The 18,273-nt window shown below is 40.4% G+C and overlaps 2 long non-coding RNA genes across 2 annotated transcripts; both read right to left on the bottom strand.

Moving 5' to 3' along the window:
- Nucleotides 1-811: 811 nt before the first annotated feature.
- LOC136426785 (uncharacterized) lies at nucleotides 812-1,436 on the bottom strand. The gene is made up of 3 exons (XR_010754359.1): nucleotides 1,345-1,436; nucleotides 1,066-1,179; nucleotides 812-903 (listed from the first exon to the last, which is right to left on the bottom strand). It is a non-coding gene; the product is annotated as an uncharacterized lncRNA (long non-coding RNA).
- A 591-nt stretch (nucleotides 1,437-2,027) lies between these two features.
- On the bottom strand, nucleotides 2,028-4,612 carry LOC136426760 (uncharacterized). Its single transcript, XR_010754349.1, has 4 exons — nucleotides 4,074-4,612; nucleotides 3,489-3,691; nucleotides 2,603-2,758; nucleotides 2,028-2,159 (listed from the first exon to the last, which is right to left on the bottom strand). It is a non-coding gene; the product is annotated as an uncharacterized lncRNA (long non-coding RNA).
- Between the last annotated feature and the right edge of the window lie 13,661 nt (nucleotides 4,613-18,273).

Here is an 18,273-nt window from a genome sequence, read left to right as displayed (position 1 = left end):
TTAACTAGAACCCCCCCCCCCCCCATTATTTATATACAAGTAATGTCCTTGCTAGAACAAATACAGAAAACAGCTTGTTATTATACCATCATGGGCAGGAACCACACTGGGTACTCATATGCAACAAAGCACCTTAGACTGTCAACATTAAACTGTTATTGAAGATGTGTATATTAACTAGAATTAACTAGAACAAACGCAGAAAACAGCTTGTCATTCCATTAGGGCAGGAACTACACTGGGTATTCGTATGCAATGAAACACCTTAGACTGGCAATGTTTACGACATATTTGCCCATTTTTGGAATGTTGACCACCGTCGGAGGGCAATGAAATTTCTTGTTTTTTATTTCGAAATCAGGCGAAAATTAATGAGCGCGCTGATGTCATCCATAAAAATTACTTGCTGTGGCCTTAACACCTGAAGTGTAAGAAATAGATAATTATCTTCACAGCATATTTGCCGTCCTGTGATTAAAAATCATTTAGGGATCATTTTGCAAGATCCGGAGGTTGAAAGCGAGAGAACTGTACCTCTTGTGATGACACTGGCCTGGCAAGTTTCGGAACCCTTTGGCGGTGCTTGCGGCGAGGGTGTTTAATTGGTTCATTAAAGCGGTCCTCATGATCATGGGGGTTGGTGTTCACCTAAGACATATCAGAAACAAATTATTTGGCTTATTGACACAATGACTTTTTCACTCACTACATCATAGGTGTATTTACAATTATTTAATAGATGTGAGGAAGCTGTTAGTACAAGAATATTGCAGGCACCAACAGATAGAGGGCAAAGTATTAAGTAAAATGTACCTCTTCCTTAAACAGAACACCAAATCTGTTGGCAGTCGGGATTGCTGGACTGGAAAATGCCCTTCCGTCCCAAGCACGTTGAGTATCCCCCTGTATGATGAAAAAAATAATTACACTACAAGTAATATTCTATTAACACCTGAAGTGTAAGAAATAGATAATTATCTTCACAGCATATTTGCCGTCCTGTGATTAAAAATCATTTAGGAATCATTTTGCAAGATCCGGAGGTTGAAAGCGAGAGAACTGTACCTCTTGTGATGACACTGGCCTGGCAAGTTTCGGAACCCTTTGGCGGTGCTTGCGGCGAGGGTGTTTAATTGGTTCATTAAAGCTGTCCTCATGATCATGGGGGTTGGTGTTCACCTAAGACATATCAGAAACAAATTATTTGGCTTATTGACACAATGACTTTTTCACTCACTACATCATAGGTGTATTTACAATTATTTAATAGATGTGAGGAAGCTGTTAATACAAGAATATTGCAGGCACCAACAGATAGAGGGCAAAGTATTAAGTAAAATGTACCTCTTCCTTAAACAGAACACCAAATCTGTTGGCAGTCGGGATTGCTGGACTGGAAAATGCCCTTCCGTCCCAAGCACGTTGAGTATCCCCCTGTATGATGGAAAAAATAATTACACTACAAGTAATATTCTATTAACACCTGAAGTGTAAGAAATAATTTAAGTTCACAGCATATGTGTCGTCTTTTTTTAATCTTTTGGAAGATTTTGGGGTCTCCCCTTTTGGATACCCCTAAAAAATCATCTACACATATACTTAAGGTGTTCAGACAAGCATATTAATATGTATACTTCTAGAATGCTGTGACTGTGATGTCTTTATAATTGTCTGTGTATGTGGTGTCTTTATAAACCTAAGTGGATATAGCACAGTTCTTCATAATCATTATACTTAACTTCAATTTAAATACAAGGTCACACAGGTAAACAGGCAGAGGAAAATGTACAGGTCACTATATATGCACTGGTCTTTTTTTAGACAAGCTGATATTCCTTCATAAGAACTAAAAATCTAGCCGTGTCCATGCATTTCTGAGGTAAATGGTATGAGGATAATGTGCTGCATTTCTTCATGCTACTTTACACACAGTATCTTAACTCTTCATAAGGTTTGTTGTTGCTTTCATACTGTCCCATCAATATATGTCTAGGATCTTAGATTTTGCTAATTGACTTCACCTTGTCACCATTTGCCAGACTAACGTAGTGGTTCTCTGCAATGTGTCCTAACAGGATACATGTAGAACCTGGGCCATCTTTGTAAGGAGACGTCTTCCATGATGGGCAGATATGTATGCAATACTTATCTCGCTCATCCTGCAGGGAACAAGCATGTAACATGTGGCATATCAAAATTATATCAAAAATGCTCTGACATGCATTGTTGTTTAGAATTAGATGGCCTGTTGTAAAAAATTAATGTATCAGATACATAACTTGTACATTGTTCTGGGACAAAACAAAACAAAAATCCAATTTGGCCAACCCTTTTTTGAAATTACTAATATTTCAAGTCCTTCCATTCCAGACTCTACTTCAGTGTTGAATTTCTTAAACACTGTTGATGGTATTATGAACAGTGCATTCATTATTTACCTGAATTTACCATGCTCTCTGGGCTTGGCAGGAAAGACGTTAAAGCAACACAGCAGTATGTACAATGCTACAGATGTACATAGCCCTAAACGATAAGGAATGCAATAACAGCATGATATATGATATGCCTAATGATACTACATGTGATATGAAAGTAAACCTACATAAGTACTAGAGATGATACGTATTGGCAGCTGGAAAATGTTTGACAAAGCCTGCAGGGTTTTGTCATCTCCCCACGATCCATTACGGGACATCTCGGTTAGATACTGCTCCCAGCTACCTGCCACAAAGTCCACCAGAATTGCATTGGAACCTGGCTGTAAAACAGAGGAGATTATTTTCTTTGAACATATGCATGGATTGAAATACATTGTATTCGACAATGGCTATGCCTTAATTAAGGGTTAATGACCCGCCCGAGGTGTATATGGTGTCATAACGCCTGGTCATGTGCTGTAAGCAGTCCGAATAAAACCATCGAGTGAGCCGAGGGTCATTAACATTATTATCATATAGCCTACCGAAACTGACCCATATAAGCGTTGACAATTCCTGAATGAGGCAAATGATCCCTTATACTATTAAGAATGCAATTCAGAATTTACATTTGTCCAGAGCATAATAGAGCTCATTTTGAAAACCAAAATTTTCACAGATGATATTTGATAACATTGCAATCTTGCCATGTCAAATCTTTTTCAAATCTATTCCATTATCCATTATCATCATTCCTTTCTTCTGGGTGTCCTTCTGATTGGGATGAATTCTTTCGGCCCGTTTAGATTTGAGTTGTATCAAGATGGTTTATTCTATTTTGTCATATGCTTGCAAAATATAACGTCATAACACATGCGCAATGGAGGCTTCTGATTGGTCAGGGCCATCTGGCTATGTGATAATGCATCTTAATCGTGATAAACTTATATAACTGACTACAGACTTTGAATGATGCAGCAACCCCCCACCCCCTGTTTGGACATTAAAAAATGACAAACACTTGTAGTAATGATTATGTTAAGTAGCAGTCAGTCATTTTGTAATATTTACCAACACGGGATGGTCGCGGAGATACGACACCGCCATTTCTCTGAGGTGTGCGGCAGTCAAGCAACCTCTGACTTTGCCAAGACGCCTTAATTGATCAAGGATCGAATGGAATTGGCAATTTCCGTCCCTGGCTATGTAGTCTCTGACGACCAGCCTCTCTTGGTGAAGGTTTGCCAGAAGCCGGTTGAGGTGGATGTCAAAATCTGTTGCAGGGAAGGTGATAAAGTTAGTTTTAATTCGGATAGGACGTTAAATGGAGGTCCTGTGTTTGAGGAGAGCCACACAACTCGAGCACTTAAATGAACCTACCACGCTTATCGAAAAGAGTAGGGGTCCTTCCCGGTGTGAGTGGATCAAATGAATCTGTTCTGACATGCAGTCTGTACTGTAATTCAGTACATGTACAAATATGGTGTGTTATGCCATGAGGTGGTTTACCGGGGTATACAATACAAACAAAAAACAAAATACAATTTTAGAAAAATGACCACTTGAAAAGTTGGGTAGAAAATAGCATAGACTCGTACCTAATGCAATATGTGCATCACGTATTATGTCCAGATTATATCATATTAGATTTCATACCTGTTCTGTTGCCTTCAGGATGATTCTCTAGTTGTTGAGAGATGCCGGACAAACCACACCACCTGTCAGATGGCAGCTGCTAATCAGAAATGAAATTATTCTTTATGGTCATTCCACAGAAAAGTATCTAAGGTTCGATAATGTCATAGTACAGATGTCTTAGTACCTTCGTCAAACGATGTTAATCTTTTTGAGGAACGTATCATTATAAATTTCTCTCATTGTTCATGCAAATATGGTCCTCATTTGCAAATATTATAACAGTTGATCATCTTCTCTCCCCAAGTAACACAGGTTGTTTTAAGTATGCATCAAAGAAGCAAAGAAGGCAATCCCTATAAATGATGTAAATGATTTGCATGATTTATGTCTAACTAGAGTTCCACGAACACATTATCTTCGCCAAATAATCAAGGCTAATTGTGGAGAGTGATTAATATTTACATGCTTATCACCCCCTGCAAAATTGATCATACACCATACCATTTGAAAGTTATGATGGGGGGGGGGGGCTTTGTAAGGCTTTCTATTTTGTTCCCTTTCCGTTATGTCTCAACCCGAGTGTTGGACAAAAATGCTGAAACTGAAACCAACCGGACCCACACATCTGCTTGAATTGTAGTGAGACTGCATCTGTTTATTTATACTTCTAGGCAAGGCCTTCTGCTGGCTTGTTTTGGAAACACTGTCACATGACCCATTATGGAATGTAATGGATTTACAATTATCCTTACTGATTATGCAGATTAGCTACTGTTTTCTATAATTAGATATCAATTGTGTAAAGCACCATCTGAGCTCTCTACATACAAAACTTCTCTTCACCCCTTCTCAAGTAATACGTGTCCAAATGTCAAAACAAAAACACCCACTGCAGTTCTAAACAAGCTGCTAGGGGGCCCGAACTTACAGAACTTACTTCTTGTGGCATGAACTATCTACCACACAAATATCATGACCACAGCACTTTCAGAAAATATGCCACTAAATTTTTGAATATCCGCTGCAGTACCTTAGGTACCCGCTATAAGGCCCATTATCGAACTTGACCTTCCTTTCCGTAAACCCTACCCATCCACTAAATATCATACAGATCCATCAACAGCTTCTTGAGTTATGTTGTCCACATACAAATACACATCCACACAAAGCCCACTGCAGTACCGACAGAAAATGCCAGGAGAACCATTTTTGAACTTGACCTCCGTTTCTACATCATCTAGACAACTGCAAAAAATTATGAAGATCCATCAACGTGTTCGTCAATTTTTTGCCTACATACAAGCGCACATGTAGCTGCAGTACTGTTGAAAAACGCAAGGTAAACCATTTTTGAACTTGACCTTCCTTTGCACAACCACTACACACCTACCAAAAATCATAAAGATTCATCAAAGGTTTCTTGAGTCATGCTCTTGACATACATACAGACCCACCAAACAGCTGGCTCAACCAAAAACATAATATACCCCGAGTACTATAGTACTCGGCGAAGATAATAACGGTCACCTTCAGTTCTAAATGACGCAGTCTCAAGGTAGGAATATAATACCCGTCATTAAACACAATGTAAGCATAGTATCTACTGTAGTACTGATTAAACATGCAGGTCATGTCTTCATTAGCATGCTTGATATCTGAGTTTAAACAATATTTCTCTCCTTCTTTTATATTACCATGTCACTAACAGTTCTATCATGGAATGCAGTTTATTGACTTCATTTTCCTCATTAACTATGCAAATCAACTCCTAGATTTGCATGATCAGTATCCAAATATGTACTTCCGCTACGAACATACTGAAAATCATGACAATCTGTCAAACCTTTCCTGAGTTAATCTCCTTCACAGTATGAACCATAATCGACCCCTGCAGTTTTTAAAAAGCTGCTATGGAACCACAGCCTGTACCACTTACTCTCTACCCCAAGAGCTATCTACCACTGTAGAATCAATATCATAGCAAGTCCAGAACTATTCAGTACCATAGAAATCCCCTAGGCTTTCCCAACCCCCATCAAAAGACACAAAACTTTTTTATGTATGTTTGAGCATGCTTGGTGAGTTATCGTGTTGACAAGTAGACAGAAATAGATCTGTGTACCTAAACAAATTTTAGGTACAGGTACACAGGTTTAGGTAGAGGTCCGGACCTGAACCTGTACTTAAACTACTTGTTCATAAAATGGTAGATTCTCAATAAGAACAAAAGCATGCTCGAACTGGTAACAACATAATATTTGTTATTACATGTATCTCCATGAAAAATGGAGATATAGTTTTGGGTGTGTCTGTCTGTCTGTCTGTGTTTCCGGACCACTGTAGTCAGCATAACTCAAGAACCTCTTGATGGATTACAATGATATTTGGTATGTGGGCAGGTGTTGTGAAGCCGAAATTCAAGGTCAATTTTGGGCCCCCTGGTATGTGACCTTGGTACTGCAGCAGAAATTCCATTTTTGTATCTCTTGACCTGGACGTGCTATGGTCTTTTTTTTTTGGTGGCAGATAGCTTCTGGTGTAATGAAGACGTGGTGAGGGTTTGGGCCCCCTAGCAGCTTGTTGAGAAAGGTATTATTTTTATGAAAACACATGAAAATTGTGCAAATTGAGACTTAATTTGCATAAGTAATGAGGAAAATCTATATGTCCATCGTAGGCATGCTATGCTAAGCTGTTGGGCTCAAAAGTAGGTCATAAATTCCATAGGCGCCCGACAGTTGGTGGTCAAACCACATATATACCGGGTACTTGTTTCTATTATGTGGATAGCTTAAGTGTTACTTGATGTAATGAAATGGTAATAATGCACACCAGAATGTAATTTGCATAATTAATGGAGACATTTTATAAACCCACTGGTATGACAATTCAGAAATGCAACCTATGAGAAATAAACTTTATAAAGGGACATTGATAAATAAAAATTATGCAAATGAAGATCTAATATGTATTACCAATGAGAAAATACTGTTGTTTCATATTGGCAGATAACTGGAATTTCATACTTGTGGAACACCTAATATTAACAGAAAGGGCACAAGCAACCTATGGCACATAAAACATAACAAGCAGCACCAACAACAAATAGCTAGAGGCAAATAAAAAACGCTATATATAAAAACAAATTTCATGGAGATTTGGGGTCTTCAGACTCTTGTCATCCTCATTAAATCAGAACCCCTATCGCTCCACGTTACTTTCGCCAGCGATGTAACTTAGACGATAGGGGTCCTGGTTTAAAGGGTGACTCTTGTTGGTCATGCGGTACTGCAGCCGAGTCGCCACGGCAGCCTGCCGTAAGGTCACGCACATATACTCATATATACCATTTTACGCCAAATTCACAATCTTATTCATCCAATGTAAACGCCGACTTACTATACTGCCATATAGTAACGTTCATGGCTTGCTGGGTTTCACATCAATTTTTTTTACAAATGGTAAAAGATTTCTAATTTGTTATCCCATTGTCGTGAAAAAACTGTGTGCTGCTGCCTTAAAATTAAAATCGGATTCAAACAAGTCCAGTTTCCAGTTAAAGTAATTGTTAGCTGAGATTTGAAGTGTTAGCTTTTCCTAATCAAGTGTAGGTTGGTAAATGGTCAAGGATAGGCCCAGCCCCTGGATGACCTCTACAAAACAATACCACGTGTTGTGCTATGTACTGGTATGTTTATGTATAATTTGGTTGTCGTATGCTATACTTTTCCTTTTCGCAAAGTACCGGGACCGGGTTTTAAAATGTGACCGCGGTAATAGATAAGGCACTTGAATATTGTACTATCATGTTTATCCGCGAATTATACCAACAAGAACTGCAATAAAATCACATAACTACTGTATTCGGAAAAGGTACCAAGACAACCGGGCACATATGAAAATGTCACAGAGCTACCGCAACTTCAAAGGATGGACTTACTACTAGTCTGCTTTCCCGTTTCAGATGCCTCAAGAAGTCATAACCCACTATGATATTTCTAACTCGCTCAATATTGCATATTAACTAGCAAAGAAGAAATTAGGTGAATTGTGACTTACCATCTTAGAATTCATATTTGCCGGATGTCTTGTGACCGCACAGCACACCGTGAAGACGCGCAGACTTCTTCTTCTTCTCACCGACAAATGACGTAACACGTGGCACCGACGAAGGAAGAAATTGCGGAGTCTGTAGTCTGTGTATAGATGAGACGGACGGACAGGCGGGCGACTATCACTCAAAAAAAGCTCTATAATGTCCTACCACGTGTCGAAACAAAGTAGACCACTTTGACCGCGACTTACGTCCGAAGAAATAAACAAGTCTGTCTGAAGATACTCTCAACGACGTAACAACCACACGCGACACACCGTGAAGACGCGCAGACTTTTTCTTCTTCTCACCGACGAATGACGTAACACGTGGCACCTACGAAGGAAGAAATTGCGGAGTCTGTAGTCTGTGTATAGATGAGACGGACGGACAGGCGGGCGACTATCACTCAAAAAAAGCTCTATAATGTCCTACCACGTGTCGAAACAAAGTAGACCACTTTGACCGCGACTTACGTCCGAAGAAATAAACAAGTCTGTCTGAAGATACTCTCAACGACGTAACGACCACACGCGACACACCGTGAAGACGCGCAGACTTTTTCTACTTCTCACCGACGAATGACGTAACACGTGGCACCGACGAAGGAAGAAATTGCGGAGTCTGTAGTCTGTGTATAGATGAGACGGACGGACAGGCGGGCGACTATCACTCAAAAAAAGCTCTATAATGTCCTACCACGTGTCGAAACAAAGTAGACCACTTTGACCGCGACTTACGTCAGAAAAGTAACCTTGAAGATTTGCGAGATGGCTATCAGATGATACCGTGAACGGAACGCACTGTCCAAAGGACGTTGTCAAACAAATGTCCTCTGGTTGAAAGGTGGTCTGGACTCGCGCACTTAAAACAAGGTAAAATAAACACACTGCACAGCACAAAACCTAAACTACAACATAGAAACTTCGTACTAAAAGGAACATTAAAGTCTCTAATGAAAATTTTCAGGGTCGATTTCATGACATATGGATGTAGTGACGTTCTAAAAAACAATTATTTCAGTTCTTCGGACCTCTTCATGTCAATGGGATAAGCCACGAACGCCGCACCGGTATTCAATTTCATAAAGTCCACTGAAAGATCCCAGTTTTTTTACGGATTTAGGGTGTTTGTAGCTGCTTACTGATAACGCGTTATGTACTTTACCTTGTTGTTAATATTTGGCGATAAAGGAAAGAAAGATAGAGTTTGAATTATTTACAAATCACACTTTCTTACGGGGAAGAGAAGTTCGCGGTATCATCTTGTTCTAAAGGTCAGTCAGTTAAAAGGTAAAATGAAAGTGTTCATCGTGTTTTCAAGTTCACGATATCTTTATGTTTGCGATGGAAGCAAGAGTTCGCTGTTACGCTGTTCAGAAATATGCATGTCTTTTGAACCACGACAGACATTCCAGGTCCCTCTAGCGTTCAGCCAGTGGCGCGTTTTCACATCTGGTAGAAAACAATGGTGTAGTGATCTTACCCCATCTCCTATAATCGGTGATATGCAGCGTTAAATCGCTACTAAATCATGTCGCCGCGCAGTGACAAGAAAACACGTGTTTCGTGAACAGCTTGTGGGAATTAAGACTTCTGCTACGTGTCGCTTTAAAAATTTAGAAGTTAATGATAGTTTTGCGTGTATTCAATCATTGTGGACTTTGGTTGATGGCGGCATATTTTGCGCATTGTAAAGGATTCAGTGTGTAGACGAGACAAGTCGATACTGACAAATCATAAGGTTAATGACCCCCACTAGGGGGCTAGCCGTTACAGCATGTGCAGGGTCGGTCGTTACATCTTACATGACAGCCTGACTTGCTGCTCGGCGCGCGATATCAGGCTACAGGAGGGCTGTGTCATGGATCTGGTGTCATCAACCCCAGAACAACAACACGTCAGAGTGCATCGTATTTGTTTGGACTTGCCGTTGACATGGCGACAATAATAATGATAATAATGATAAGGTTATTGCAAATTCCTGCCCGAAGGTATGTCTCGAGTCTTCAACCTGTTGTACCGGTACTAGCCAGGTTGATTAGGTACCCTGTAGTGATGTTGTCAGCCAAATTCTAACCTTGACCGAGCAGCAAAGCTAATGGTCCAATTTGCCGCTTCAGTCCATGGCCATCTGGTTATGTTGAGAAATCAGAGGTCTAAATCAGGAAGTACTTGACCTTATTATGAAAAGCAGATGTTGTAGGAGAAAAAGTTATGCAATGAAATATGATCGCCCTGTATTGGAGATTTGATGTATACAATAATTATACATTATGAGCGAAGAAAGGTGTGGTCAAATCCTTACACTACCGCCGCCTCTGACCAAGAATGTTACATACATATATAACCTCCTTGCTCTGACAGGGCGATTTGGACGAGATATAAAATCAGTTGATTAGCCTACGATCTCTTATAATTAATCCCAGCTCGACAGGAGGCCAGCCACTTCCCACCTCCTGGCACGGGTAACAGGATCACACATGTCGTCTGTACAGAACTCGCTCCCAGACAACGCTCTATGCAAAATTCGGAGGGTTCCAGGCTCTGCCTACGTATTATGCTAAATTCATTTGTCAAAGAAACATGTCTGCTCCAAATTTGGAAGCTTTACAATGCCATATACATGACTCTTACACATAGCGGGTGAACTTAAGCGTCAAAGTTTGTGATTGGTGAGGTTTGAAAATGGCTGAAAATGTCCATCCATTGAATTGATATTTTAGAGATTAGGGGTCTGGCATCCAGGCTATATAAAAACTGTCGCTGGTATATTTTGGGTACGGTGGACCAAGTATAAAGGGGGGGGGGGGGGGGGCTTCATCGATAAATCTTGAAAATCAAACCCTGTGGAATAGAATTACCTGAGTTGTTTGACGATCTCAAAGTAAGCACAAGGTAAGACAATCTATAATCTGGTAGTACCAGACTAGCACGGTAGCACCACTTCATGTCAATGGGATAAGCCACGAACGCCGCGCCGGTATTCAATTTCATAAAGTCCACTGAAAGATCCCAGTTTTTTTACGGATTTTAGGGCGTTTGTGGCTGCTTACTGATAACGCGTTATTTATCTTACCTTGTTGTTAATCTACCTTAACAATATTTGGCGATATAGCTACGGCCGCGTGGCGCGTTGGATACACCCGATCCCTCGATCTCGGAAGTTAAACGCAACGCGCGGTCCGGACAGTGCTTGGATGGGGGACCAACCAAGGACGTCCGGATTGCTGTAGCCTCACGAAGCTTTCCACGAAATCGTCTTCTGGGAGGGACGTAAAACGGGGGTCCCGTGCTCGAGGAGGTGCCTCGAACACGTTAAACAGCCTCATTACCCTACACATTGGGTACCTGCCTGTGGCACTGGCTGCAAATACACCTGATATTATTATTATTATTATTATAAAGTCGCGGTATCATCTAGTTCCAAAGGTCATTCAGTTAAAGGTAAAATGAAAGTGTTCATCGTGTTTTCAAGTTCACGATATCTTTATGTTTGCGATGGAAGCAAGAGTTCGCTGTTACGCTGTTCAGAAATATGCATGTCTTTCGAACCACTACAGACATTCCAGGTCCCTCTAGCGTTCAGCCAGTGGCGCGTTTTCACATCTGGTAGAAAACAATGGTGTAGTGATCTTACCCCATCTCCTATAATCGGTGATATGCAGCGTTAAATCGCTACTAAATCATGTCGCCGCGCAGTGACACGAAAACACGTGTTTCGTGAACAGCTTGTGGGAATTAAGACTTCTGCTACGTGTCGCTTTAAAAATTTAGAAGTTAATGATAGTTTTGCGTGTATTCAATCATTGTGGACTTTGGTTGATCGCGGCATATTTTGCGCATTGTAAAGGATTCAGTCTGTAGACGAGACAAGTCGATACTGACAAATCATAAGGTTAATGACCCTCACTAGGGGGCTAGCCGTTACAGCATGTGCAGGGTCGGTCGTTACATCTTACATGACAGCCTGACTTGCTGCTCGGCGCGCGATATCAGGCTACAGGAGGGCTGTGTCATGGATCTGGTGTCATCAACCCCAGAACAACAACACGTCAGAGTGCATCGTATTTGTTTGGACTTGCCGTTGACATGGCGACAATGTCCCGAGTCTTCAACCTGTTGGTTCTAGACCAAGCTGAAGCTAGCCCTCGATTCGGCCTTCGATTCACAGCCTTCGTTTCAGCCCTCGATTGGATTTTGCCGCCGATTCAGCCTTCGATAAGAGGGAATAGACAGAACATAGCAACCTATTCAGTTACCGATTCGAAAAACCTAGAATCTATGCCAGCTCTCTTACAACGAACACAAAAGGCAATACAAGGCTCAACTAGTACCAAACAAGGAGATATTTACTTGCAAATAATGTCGGAAAGGACATAATATCACGAAATCGGCATAAAATAATAGTGACAACTGACAAGGGACACTGGCCCTCGATTCGGCCGTCGATGGGATTTTATCAGATGTGGCCCATGAACTTGAAATAGTGATTAGGATACGTTGAGATCTAGAGTACTTTATGCAAGTATCAAATTCAACTGGCCGGATCTTATGAACGAGCCACAGGGGGTCTCATCAAGCCCCGGTGAAGCTAGCCCTCGATTCGGGCATCGACTTGCCTGGGAAAAAAAGGCTTGCTGGACGGCTTGTAGCGCTTTCTGCTGTTTATCTAGATGTGGCCCATGAAATTGAAATAGTAACTAGGATACATTAGGATCTAGAGTACTTGTGGCCCATGAATTTGAAATAGTAATTAGGATACATTAGGACGTTGAATTTGATACTTGCATAAAGTACTCTAGATCCTAATGTATCCTAGTTACTATTTCAACTTCATGGGCCACATCTAGATAAACAGCAGAAATCGCTACACGCCGTCCAGCAAGCCTTTCTTTCCCAGGCAAGTCGATGCCCGAATCGAGGGCTAGCTTCAGCTTGGTGCTTCTAGTGCCGTACTATACTTTAACTGTATGCTTAGCTGTTGACAATTGGATCCTAATTATATTCCCCTTCCAGTGGGAAGGGGGATATACTGTTTTTGCTTGCCTGTTCTTCTTCTTCTTCTTCTTCTTTCTTCTGCCAAAAACCAAGTAGATGTGCGGTGGTAGCTCTACTAATGGTATTGCAGCAAGTTATATGTACCTTATGTTACAATGTACGGATGTTATATTTGAGATGTAGGTACCTATAGGAAAGGTGAATACACCTGACAATAAATTGTGCTAATGAGGACATCATTTGCATAATTTATGCAAAAACTTGTATTGCGTTTACAGTAAAAGCTGCAGATGTCATATTTGAGATGTAGATAAATTTAGGAAAGGTAAACACACCTGACCATGAATTATGCTAATGAGGACCTCATTTGCGTAATTTATGCAGAAACTTGTATTTCCCTTACCGTAAAAGCTACAGATGTCATATTTGAGATGTAGGTATCTGTAGGAAAGGTGGACACACCTGGCAATAAATTATGCTAACGAGGACCTCATTTGCATAATATATGCAAGAACTTGTATTGCGTTTACAGTAAAAGCTGCAGATGCCATATTTGAGAAGTAGATATATTTAGGAAAAGTAAACACACCTGGCCATGAATTATGCTAATGAGGACCTCATTTGCATAATTTATGCAGAAAATTGTATTTCCCTTACCGTAAAAGCTACAGATGTCATATTTGAGATGTAGGTATATTTAGGAAAGGTGAACACACCTGGACATAAATTATGCTAATGAGGACCTCATTTGCATAATGTATGTATATCCCTTACCGTAAAGACTACGGATGGCATATTTCAGATGTAGGTACCTTCAAGAGAGGTGAACACACCTGTACATAAATTATGCTAATGCGGACCTCATTTGCATAATGTATGTATATCCCTTACCGTAAAGACTACGGATGGCATATTTCAGATGTAGGTACCTTTAGGAGAGGTGAACACACCTGTACATAAATTATGCTAATGCGGACCTCATTTGCATAATTTATGCATATACTTGTTTTTCCCTTACTGTAAAGGCTACGGATGAGATGCAGGTACCTTTAGGAAAGGTCAGAAAACCCGGCCATAGATTATGCTAATGAGTGCATTATGCATAATTTATGCATATCCCTAGCCATAAAAGCTACGGATGTCATATTTGAGATGTAGGTACCTTTAGGAAAGGCCGAACACACCTGGCCATAAATTATGCTAATGCCGACCTCCTTTGCATAATTTATGCAGAAACTTCGTCATATCCTTACAGTCAATGCTAAGGATGTCATATTTGCGATGTAGGTAATGGGAGGGGAATATTCTGCATTTTCCCGAAAATGTTGCCATTCTAGTATTAACTACGCATTTCATCACATTTCACTTCATTTACGCAGTACCAATCCATCTGATTATGTTGAGATTCAGAGGTATGGATTGAGAATTCCTTGACCTTTATAGTGCAAAACAATAAAACGAGGATGTTATGTCCTGAGAGGGCTACCCTGGAATCCAGAGCAATTATACCGAGCGACCTTCATCGGCCCGTGCCCGGAGCTTCCTCGGGACCTACCCTCCCCCTGGCCCGACAACGTACCCCGCCCCACTCCCCGCTAGCTAGCCTGGTCCCAGTCTCTAGGGTCGGCTTAGTGGTGTTTTACCGGGCCAGTCAGTTTCTGATGGCCTTTCTACCTCTGGCTGCCATAGGCTGCCATCCTACTTCCGCTACACCCCACCGCTACACTGCGGATCTTGTGTGGTTAGCGGGAAGTGGGGCGGGGTAGATCTTCGGGGGAGCGGAAGGATAGGCCCCGAGGAAGGTCCGGGCGCGAGCCGGTACATATGCTCTGGATTCCAGGGTATGAGAGGGCTTAAACGCGAGGAGGTTGAAATGAGAGTAAGCTCGAGGGAAGACGAGTCTAATCTGGAAGTGCGAAAGATATCGGATTGACATAATCACTGCCGACAACTATACTTACTTTTCTGTTACTGAAAAAAACAGGCACTCATCTGAACGGACAGGCGTGACGATAAACGTAAACTAGTTTGAATTGGCCCTTTCGCACAGCTCTTATCCCATTTTTTTGCCAGGGAATTGATGGGATAAGGGGTTGGCGCCGGTTACTATCCCAACAATACACTAGTAAGAGATGTCTCTTATAGTGAATCGCTGGGATAAGGGAGTGCTATCCCAACAATACACTAGTAATAGTTATTTAGATATCTCTTATAGTGAATCGCTGGGATAAGGGTGTGCTATCCCAACAATACACTAGTAATAGTTATTTAGATATCTCTTATAGTGAATCGCTGGGATAAGGGAGTGCTATCCCAACAATACACTAGTAAGAGATATTTAGATTTCTCTTATAGTGAATCGCTGGGATAAGGGAGTGCTATCACAACAATACACTAGTAAGAGTTATTTAGATTTCTCTTATAGTGAATCGATGGGATAAGGAAGTGCTATCCCAACAATACACTAGTAAGAGTTAAATAGATATCTCTTATAGTGAATCGCTGGGATAAGGGTGTGCTATCCCAACAATACACTAGTAATAGTTATTTAGATGTCTCTTATAGTGAATCGCTGGGATAAGGAAGTGCTATCCCAACAATACACTAGTAAGAGAACTCTCTTATAGTGAATCGCTGGGATAAGGAAGTGCTATCCCAACAATACACTAGTAATAATTAAATAGATATCTCTTATAGTGAATCGCTGGGATAAGGGTGTGCTATCCCAACAATACACTAGTAATAGTTATTTAGATTTCTCTTATAGTGAATCGCTGGGATAAGGAAGTGCTATCCCAACAATACACTAGTAAGAGATCTCTCTTATAGTGAATCGCTGGGATAAGGGTGTGCTATCCCAACAATACACTAGTAAGAGTTAAATAGATATCTCTTATAGTGAATCGCTGGGATAAGGGAGTGCTATCCCAACAATACACTAGTAATAGTTATTTAGATTTCTCTTATAGTGAATCGCTGGGATAAGGGAGTGCTATCCCAACAATACACTAGTAAGCGTTATTTAGATATCTCTTATAGTGAATCGATGGGATAAGGAAGTGCTATCACAACAATACACTAGTAAAAGTTATTTAGATATCTCTTATAGTGAATCGATGGGATAAGGAAGTGCTATCCCAACAATACACTAGTAAGAGTTAAATAAATATCTCTTATAGTGAATCGATGGGATAAGGGAGTGCTATCCCAACAATACACTAGTAAGAGTTATTTAGATTTCTCTTATAGTGAATCGCTGGGATAAGGGTGTGCTATCACAACAATACACTAGTAAGAGATATTTAGATTTCTCTTATAGTGAATCGCTGGGATAAGGGAGTGCTATCCCAACAATACACTAGTAAGAGTTATTTAGATGTCTCTTATAGTGAATCGCTGGGATAAGAGGGTGCTATCCCAACAATACACTAGTAATAGTTATTTAGATGTCTCTTATAGTGAATCGATGGGATAAGGGTGTGCTATCCCAACAATACACTAGTAATAGTTATTTAGATGTCTCTTATAGTGAATCGATGGGATAAGAGGGTGCTATCCCAACAATACACTAGTAAGAGATTTCTCTTATAGTAAATCGATGGGATAAGGGGTTGCTATCCCAACAATACACTAATAAGAGTTTTTTTCCAATGGATTTAATAGTAATTTGATGGGATAACAACAACTAAAAAGAGTTATCCCAACTTTTCAATGCTATCCCGTTTTCTAACAGGAATTATTTTCAGAACTAAATAATAGGAATAAATAATCAAGTCTATTTTAACGGTTTGAGTATAAATCGATTAATCTTTGTTACACGTCTCCCCTACGAGTAGGAGGAGGCGAACAGATAAAAGTGCAATACTAGGAAAGAGTAATTCATATAAATGTTGAAAAAAAACACACAGACATAAGACACTGGGGATAAGTCGGATCCTTACATTTAATTGGAGACTAGTTATAATCATGGTAGATGGCTGAATGAAGCTATCCCGACACGGAGTCAAATGTAGGGAAATCTTCAACTTGATAGTTGCATTTGTTCTACTTTACGTTGTATTACGCCTTGAAAGCATCAAGTACTAGTATATACTTTGTTGACAATAAGTTGAAAAGATAAACAAACAATCAACTGATGCATCCGTTTAATACCAGCATATTCATCACGAGGAACATTGATATAAATCCACGTCTCCGACACAATATAACGTTACATTGCGCTTTGCATTTACTGAAATGATAATTGAAGGCGCACGTTCATATGACAAATTCCAGGTTTCATAATTTCTGACATCGCTATGGTTTTGCACTCGGAAGATAATGTTTCCCTGAAAGGTAATTGAAAACATTATCATAATGATGATATTTGTCTTGCTAATCTTATCTTTTTACGGTTGTCTGCACACAGCAGCATCTTGCAATCAATTGTGTAGAAGAAACAATTTGTTGAGATCTGTACAGTGAGTGTGGAATTCCGCCAGCATGAAAAAGGACAGAAATATCTATTAGACGTTTATCCTTGAATATCACTCAAACTGTGCATATTCTCGTCTCAAATGAACGCATTAAAAAGGTATAACTCATATACATCGGAAATTTATACTTGGTGACACACTGTGCCCGTACCGTTAATACATATCAAAAACTCTTTAAAAAGAGTCAAATTGTAGGTAATGCTTGGATGTAAATTTCAGTGGATTAAGGAAGTTGAAGCTTACGTCCCAGTTCCCAACCGTCCTTTGCCAACGCCTTTGGTATGCATTGTACCAGGCAATCAAAGATAGCCCTTGGCAAGACAGATTCTGTGTTGGGACACTTCCCCATGTGACACACCATTTAGATCTTCGACTGAAGCTTAAGAAATCAAGAAAGCATCTCTGTGCGTCTGTGCCCTTTCGGTATAATCGATCATTTCCCCACACAGATCAACCTCAGAGCGTCTCTATCTGTGATGTTTTTCTGACTTAAGTAGTTCAGATACCTATATTTCATTACTAACGTAGGATGTGAACTTCAGCAGTGCCCGTCAGACATACTGGCTCAGGTGAACCTCCAAAGCATGGCGGTTTGCAGACGATTTGGAATAAAGGGCCCCAGTCTCGTGAGACATGGCGAGACAAGGCGA

Source organism: Branchiostoma lanceolatum, chromosome 2 (genome assembly GCF_035083965.1).
Source record: "Branchiostoma lanceolatum isolate klBraLanc5 chromosome 2, klBraLanc5.hap2, whole genome shotgun sequence".
Classification (NCBI taxonomy): domain Eukaryota; kingdom Metazoa; phylum Chordata; class Leptocardii; order Amphioxiformes; family Branchiostomatidae; genus Branchiostoma; species Branchiostoma lanceolatum.
The sequence above is the reverse complement of the archived record's forward strand: the minus strand, read 5'-3'. Positions and strand labels throughout refer to the sequence as shown.